We start from the raw sequence: 7,952 nt of genomic DNA on the forward strand, positions 1-7,952 counted from the left end.
CCCTGGCATGGTTGGAATATGTAGAGGGCTAAATGGTGACAAATTCATCCTTGTTATGATTAGTTGTGATGTGATGCATTCCATGATAGCATGTGTTTTAAATGCTTTATGATTCTGCTCACTAGGCTCTAGTAGCTCACCCCTCTCCCAAATTCCCCAGGTTTGCAGGTACGGGTTAGACAGAGAAGTCAAGAAGAGTAATGAAGTCTTATGTATGTAATAGTTAGAATGTGGACGTGACAGATTGTATAATGATGTATAGATATGTAATGTAACGATATTAAGGTTAGAAGTGTGCTTGACCATAGTATATTGTAATCCCTTTTTGATACATGATCTTAATGTTTAATGATGACTATGTTTAGCCAACTCAACACTTGTTATGCCACCCATTGGGGGCATCGATGAGATCCCACAGAGGGGTCAAGTTTATGATTATGGCTATGTTCAGTGCATGCACAGGTTGAGTTTGGTGTATGATAGAATGTATGAAAGAAAAGTTTTAAATTTTTCTGTATGATTGTTGATCATGTATGGGATTAAACAGGTTTACAGGTTACATGTCAGGCTTGCTACGGGTCCCGGCGGCCTTAAGCCGATCTGGATCCTAGTGCCGGTAGCGGTCCGATTTTCGGGTCGTTACAGCACGATTTGACTAAGTTGTATAGTTGCCTCTCTAGATCAAAATATTTTGCTATCACGGCTAGTTATGTAAGTTAAATTTTAAATAAGATCTTTTTATATCTACATAGACACAAGCATTATTTTATTTTAGCCTAGAGAAAAAATTTTATTGTTAGTTGAAATCAGAATGAACATTCCTGAGAAAAGAAAAGAGATTATGTATTCCAACAAACCACTATATGAATTGAAAAATTTTGAAAAAACTTATACATATAAAATATTTTTTATCGGACTCTTTGGACTGTACATTATTAGTTAAATTTAATATTTACATTCATCTGCAATATGAAAGTAAATGTCATATACTACATGTTATTTATGGATAAATATTGTCAAACTCACAGTATGTATTCTCATTGCGTATGTATTGTGTAAACTTTTATTTTGCAAATAAGCTTTTAAAATAAAATGAGGGCCAATGAATTTGAACATAAAGCAAGGCTAAAAGCCTAGAAATCACCGGTAGGGTCATGAACCTTAATACTTGGAAATTACCAATGAGATCACGAGTCTGAATCCTTGAAATCGTCAATAGGACCATGAGCCTGAATACTCAAAAATTGCTAGTAAGGCCACGATTTTGAATTCCTGAAAATTGCCAGTAACGCCATAAGCCTGAATACTAAAAAATCGCCAATAAGGTCATGAGCCTGAATATTCAGAAATCATCAGTAAGACCACGAGTCTGAATCCTCGAGATCACTAGTAAGACCACAAGCCTGAATTCTGGGAAAACGTTAGTAGGACCATGAGCCTAAATCCTTGAAATCGTCAACAGGTTCACGAGTCTGAATATTTGAAAATCGCCAATAAGGTCACAAGCTAGAATCTCTAAAAATCACTAGTAAGGCCACGAGCCTGAATACTCAGAAATCACTAGTAAGGCCATGAGCCTGAATACTCCAAAATCGCCAGTAAGGTCATGAGCCTAAATTCTTAAAATCGCCAGTAGGGCCACAAGCATGAATACTGAGCAATGCTAATAAGTCTGGAATTGACAAAAGGCTAAGTGCCCAATCAAAGAAAAAGGCCTAAGTGCCCAAACGACAATCAAGCCCAAGAGCCCATAAGCCTACTAGGGATAAAAAGTGCTCGAATGAAGACCCAAGGCTAAGAGTCTAGAAGTCCACTAGGAGAAAAATGTGCTTGGACGAGGATCCAGGGCTAAGATCCCATAAGATGACGGGGAGCCATAAGTGCTCAGACCAAACCCAGGACCAAGAGCCCAGAAGATGGCAAGGAGCCAAAAGTGCTCAAATGAGGACCTAGGCTAATAGCCTAGAAGTCGATTAGGAGCTAAAAGAGTTCGAATAAAGAATCAGGGTTAAAGAGCCCAAAAGATGCCAAGGATCCTAAAAGTGCTCGGACGAAGACTTAGGGCTAAGAGGTTGGAAGATGAAAAAGAGTAAAAATGTTCGGACGAATAACCAGGGTTGAGAGCCCAGAAGACAACAAAGAGACAAAAGCACTCAGATGAAGATTCAGGGCTAAGAGCCTGTAAGATGACAAAGAGTAAAAGTGCTTGAATGGATAACTAGGGTTGAGAGCCCAGAAGACAGCAAAGAGTCAAAAGCGCTCGAATGAAGACTTAGGGCTAAGAGCCCAAAAGACCATAGGAAGCCTAAAAGCTCCAACGAAGAATGATAGAGCATAATTTAGTCCATTTTATATTAATATTATTGATGAATATTTACATGATTTCTGCTTAATTTAGTGCTTTTAATATTATTTTGCAGAAAATGGTGTAAAAGGATATTCTGGAGAAAATACCCCTAAAACTGCTTTATTTGGAGCAAAAGAGAGCAAACCTGCCAAGTTGAAATCAAGTCAAGCTAAATATGGAAAGTTCTAAATAAGGAAAGTAGCAAAGAAAGAAAAAACATTCAGCCAAAGCCATTTGAAATTCGAATTTCGAATCAGCAAGTTGCCTTTTCCTTATTCAAGAAGCCATATCTCAAGCTGCCATAATTGAAGAGCCAAAGAAGGAAAGTATTTTGAAATTCAAATCTCCAAGATTCATATTCAGATATTGGATTTCAAGATCCAGCTCATTCAAGAAGCCAAATCTTGAAGATCACATGTTTCCCACTTCATGCCATGCACATTCAACATTCAAAATTCAAAAGGAGGCTCCACCTTCCTTATTAGTGCATGGGCAGCCTCTTGACTCTTTAGGCAACATCTTGAAGATCTTGGGCAGTAATTAAAAGATCAAAGAGCCTCCACTTGCAATTCAAAACATGCTCCACGTTTTTGCCTTAACCCATGCACAAAGAAGGCACATATGGGACCAAGGGTACTTTGGACAACCTCTAAAAGACTCATGGATTGCTATCAAACCTTGGGCAGCCTCTCAAAACCTATTTAAAGGCCTCAAGAACACAAGAAGAGACACAATTCAACTCTCCAAATTCGGCCAAGAAAGGGCAGCCACACTCCAAAGGGCTTCTCCCCTCAATTTCGGTTCTTCTTTCTTCTTTTCTTTAATTTTCTGTTTTGGTTCAGCCATGAGTGGCTGAAACCTTATTTCTAGTTGAAGTTTGATTGAAACTAAGGTTGTTTAAAAGGTTGTGAGATCTGAACATAAAGTGTTTGTTTTTGGTTTATTCAATATTCATGCAATTGTGCTTAATTCTAAAGATTGCTTTGTTGTTTTGATCAAATTGGCCACTTGATTCTTGATTGCAAAGTTAATTAATTGTTGATTAGGATATTTGTTAGTCTGTAATTGCTGGAAATATTCTGATCTTAGAACACTTGGAGTAAAAACCCAAGAAATTGTATGATCTAGCAACATCTCATGCGTTTGAGTAGTTAGGGTTGGATCTTTCTAGTTCTTTATGCAATTGACAATTGTTTTGATGCCTATGGCCCAAGGACGTTCCTTGGAAATTTGTTAATTAGTAATTGATTAGAGGACGTTCCCTAATCAGTTTGTTCATAAGGAAAGACATGGTGGTGAGAAGCGTCTTCCACTCCCATAACCAACCTATTGAATCAATCAAGATAACCATGTTTCAATGATCAACCCAAACAACCAAAGTGGATCCATATCTTCAACTAGACTTTTCTCATATTGATTTCTTGTTTTATTTTGATTACTTGCTGTTTTAATTGCTTTCAATAGTTGTTAGACAAATCAATCTCAAACCCCCTTTTTTTACTTTTATTGCACTTTACTTTCATTCAGCTTTCAATTACTTGCTTTCAATTGTGTTTTCAATTAGTTCTCTTGGTCTTGATTGAGAAAAATAAATAGGTAATCAATTCTCTGTGGATTCGATCCTTCACCACTATCTGCAGTTGTAAATTGTTGATAACCAAGAAGGTTATTTTTGACCGGCTTCGACAACCGCTCCTGTCAAAAATTGGCGCCGTTGCCGGGGAATTGATTTAACTCATTTTTTTTTCTTTTAGGACCAGATCTGAACATAAAAAAAAAAAGAAATTCACCAAAGGCACAGTCACCATCGCAGATTTAAATCATGGACGAGGCAAGTACACCTTTTCGCCTTGCGGAACTTTATGAACAAATCGCTGCTGCAAAAAGTTTTATTATAGACCAAGCTGAACAAGCTCTTGAAGTACGTCCATGTTGGGGAGACCAACCAAATTATGACTATGGAAGGGATAGCTACTATAAAAACTATCAAGCCTAAGCAATACCTGAAGATCGCAGAACTAAACTTTATAAAATGTTGGAAACTTTGCAAAATGCCCAACAGGAAGTGGATCGAATAGCTGCCAAATGGAGAGCAGACATGGTAAGAAAAGAGGAAGAGCTTCAAGCTGATGAGATAGATGAGAAAAGTTGGCAAATTCAAGAACAAGCTGCTGAAGAGACACAACCAGAAAACTATTTGCTCAAACAAACCGATCAAACAGAGCCTGTTGATAATTTAGATATCATTGATTGTTTGAGTGAAAATGTTTTTTATGTAAATCAAGATGATATACTAAATGATGATCTTTGCAGGGAAGAGACTCAGAAAGAGCCAGAATTAAAAGAAACTGACTGTTGCATCCAACAGGAGAACTGCAGCCAAGCACAGACTGAAGAGAGCTCTGTCGCACCACTTCAGGAAGGACTTGCGCAAACTGAACCCATGACTTTTCGGCCGCCGAACTTCACCATCTTTCGGCCGCCGGACCCTTCACCTCAGCTCTCATTGCAGACTGAAACCATCTCCATCGCATCCTTTCAACTTCCAACGCAGTCAAGCTCCTCCAGTCCTCCGTTTCAGTCAGACCTTGCGCAAAAGGAGGCCTCTGGACCCAGTTCTGCCAAAAGCCTTATGCAAGACAGTCCTGCAACACTTCCAGTTTTTATCTCATTTTTAAGTTTATTTTCGGTCATAAAGAGAGAAATAGCCAATCTTGTGCAGAAGGAGCAAACTGAAACCAATTCAGCCATAGAGCCAATCCAAACAGTCCATGCTCACAAGGAACAAATGGTAGTCCAAGCACCTAAACCAAAGAACCATGCAGATTAATGCTTGCCCAAACCACCGGATAAGGTAGAGTTTGTTTTGCCTGAATTCAGAACTAAATTGCAGCTAGCCATAGAGAAACATGAATTGGAGTTCAAAGTTCTTCCCAATCATCTCAAAAATGCAAACATAAAGGCTAGAGGCACACCTCATCTGAAAGGAGAGAAGCTCATCATGTTACTTCATGAGTACATGGAAAAAGTAGGATGGTTCATGACCAAATCAAAAGGAGTGCTACACTTTTTGCTCAATGCAGTTGGGACGCTTTTTCCTTCCCCAATTACTTAAGCCTTAATCCAGAGGATCGCACCATGCACACCACACCCAGGGGAGTACTCAGTTTCCTTTGTTCTTTTATGTTTCTTATACATTGAGGACAATGCATGATTTAAGTGTGGGGGTGCATATATCTGAATTTTTACTTTTAAGTTTATTTTTGCTTTAATCTCTAGTTTGCTTGCATTAGGTGAAAATTTTTCATTTTTTGTATTTGCTTTCAATAAAACACACACAACCACAACCTTCTTCTTCTTTTTGTTTTGCTCTACTCAAACTGATGAACTATATTAGATGAGTTTTTCTTTCCATGACCCCATTGATGTGATAACTCTTTAAACTTATGTTGAATCAATTGCAGTGAGTTGTATTCATGTTTGAGAATTGCCTTTTGAATTGAATCTTTGAGTTTGCCTATGGTGAAAAATATATTGATGACCCTCAATTGATTGAGAATAAATTGAAATTGTGTGAATGAACCTAATGTGACTTGATTTAGCAATTGGTGTTGATTTGCCCAAATCATTGAGAGAAAGAAAATTCAGCAAAGGCAAAGACCTCAAAAGCACAAATTCAAAAACTGTTCCAATGGTCAAAAGACTATGAACAAGGCTAGTAGCCACTTGGATAGGTGACCAACTGAAAAATATAAACCATGACATCAAAAATAGGTTGGTGACCTTTCCAAGCAAAATCTAAAGTGCAAAAGCCTGAATAAAGTACTTCAAGGTAAGGGCAAGTCAATCCAAAAGTTAGAAAAAGTCTTAACAAATTAATGTGCATGTCTCTCTTGAGGAAAACAAATCCTAGCCATGGTAAGCAAAGGGAAACAAGGAAAGGGGGTAAGTAATCTTCATGCATATATTCTTCACTGCAATGCTTCAAAATAAGTGTCTAGAGTATGAGCTTAAGTGGTAATACGGATCTAGAGGAAGAAAACTTATTTGACTATGTTTATTTGCTTGAGGACAAGCAAAAGCTTAAGTGTGGGGGTATTTGATAGAGCATAATTTAGTCCATTTTATATTAATATTATTGATGAATATTTACATGATTTCTGCTTAATTTAGTGCTTTTAATATTATTTTGCAGAAAATGGTGTAAAAGGACATTCTGGAGAAAATACCCCTAAAACTGCTTTATTTGGAGCAAAAGAGAGCAAACCTGCCAAGTTGAAATCAAGTCAAGCTAAATATGGAAAGTTCTAAATAAGGAAAGTAGCAAAGAAAGAAAAAACATTCAGCCAAAGCCATTTGAAATTCGAATTTCGAATCAGCAAGTTGCCTTTTCCTTATTCAAGAAGCCATATCTCAAGCTGCCATAATTGAAGAGCCAAAGAAGGAAAGTATTTTGAAATTCAAATCTCCAAGATTCATATTCAGATATTGGATTTCAAGATCCAGCTCATTCAAGAAGCCAAATCTTGAAGATCACATGTTTCCCACTTCATGCCATGCACATTCAACATTCAAAATTCAAAAGGAGGCTCCACCTTCCTTATTAGTGCATGGGCAGCCTCTTGACTCTTTAGGCAACATCTTGAAGATCTTGGGCAGTAATTAAAAGACCAAAGAGCCTCCACTTGCAATTCAAAACATGCTCCACGTTTTTGCCTTAACCCATGCACAAAGAAGGCACATATGGGACCAAGGGCACTTTGGACAACCTCTAAAAGACTCATGGATTGCTACCAAACCTTGGGCAGCCTCTCAACACCTATTTAAAGGCCTCAAGAACACAAGAAGAGACACAATTCAACTCTCCAAATTCGGCCAAGAAAGGGCAGCCACACTCCAAGGGGCTTCTCCCCTCAATTTCGGTTCTTCTTTCTTCTTTTCTTTAATTTTCTGTTTTGGTTCAGCCATGAGTGGCTGAAACCTTATTTCTAGTTGAAGTTTGATTGAAACTAAGGTTGTTTAAAAGGTTGTGAGATCTGAACATAAAGTGTTTGTTTTTGGTTTATTCAATATTCATGCAATTGTGCTTAATTCTAAAGATTGCTTTGTTGTTTTGATCAAATTGGCCACTTGATTCTTGATTGCAAAGTTAATTAATTGTTGATTAGGATATTTGTTAGTCCGTAATTGCTGGAAATATTCTGATCTTAGAACACTTGGAGTAAAAACCCAAGAAATTGTATGATCTAGCAACATCTCATGCGTTTGAGTAGTTAGGGTTGGATCTTTCTAGTTCTTTATGCAATTGACAATTGTTTTGATGCCTATGGCCCAAGGACGTTCCTTGGCAATTTGTTAATTAGTAATTGATTAGAGGACGTTCCCTAATCAGTTTGTTCATAAGGAAAGACATGGTGGTGAGAAGCGTCTTCCACTCCCATAACCAACCTATTGAATCAATCAAGATAACCATGTTTCAATGATCAACCCAAACAACCAAAGTGGATCCATATCTTCAACTAGAATTTTCTCATATTGATTTCTTGTTTTATTTTGATTACTTGCTGTTTTAATTGCTTTCAATAGTTGTTAGACAAATCAATCT

This window comes from Manihot esculenta, chromosome 18 (assembly GCF_001659605.2).
Source record: "Manihot esculenta cultivar AM560-2 chromosome 18, M.esculenta_v8, whole genome shotgun sequence".
Lineage (NCBI taxonomy): Eukaryota > Viridiplantae > Streptophyta > Magnoliopsida > Malpighiales > Euphorbiaceae > Manihot > Manihot esculenta.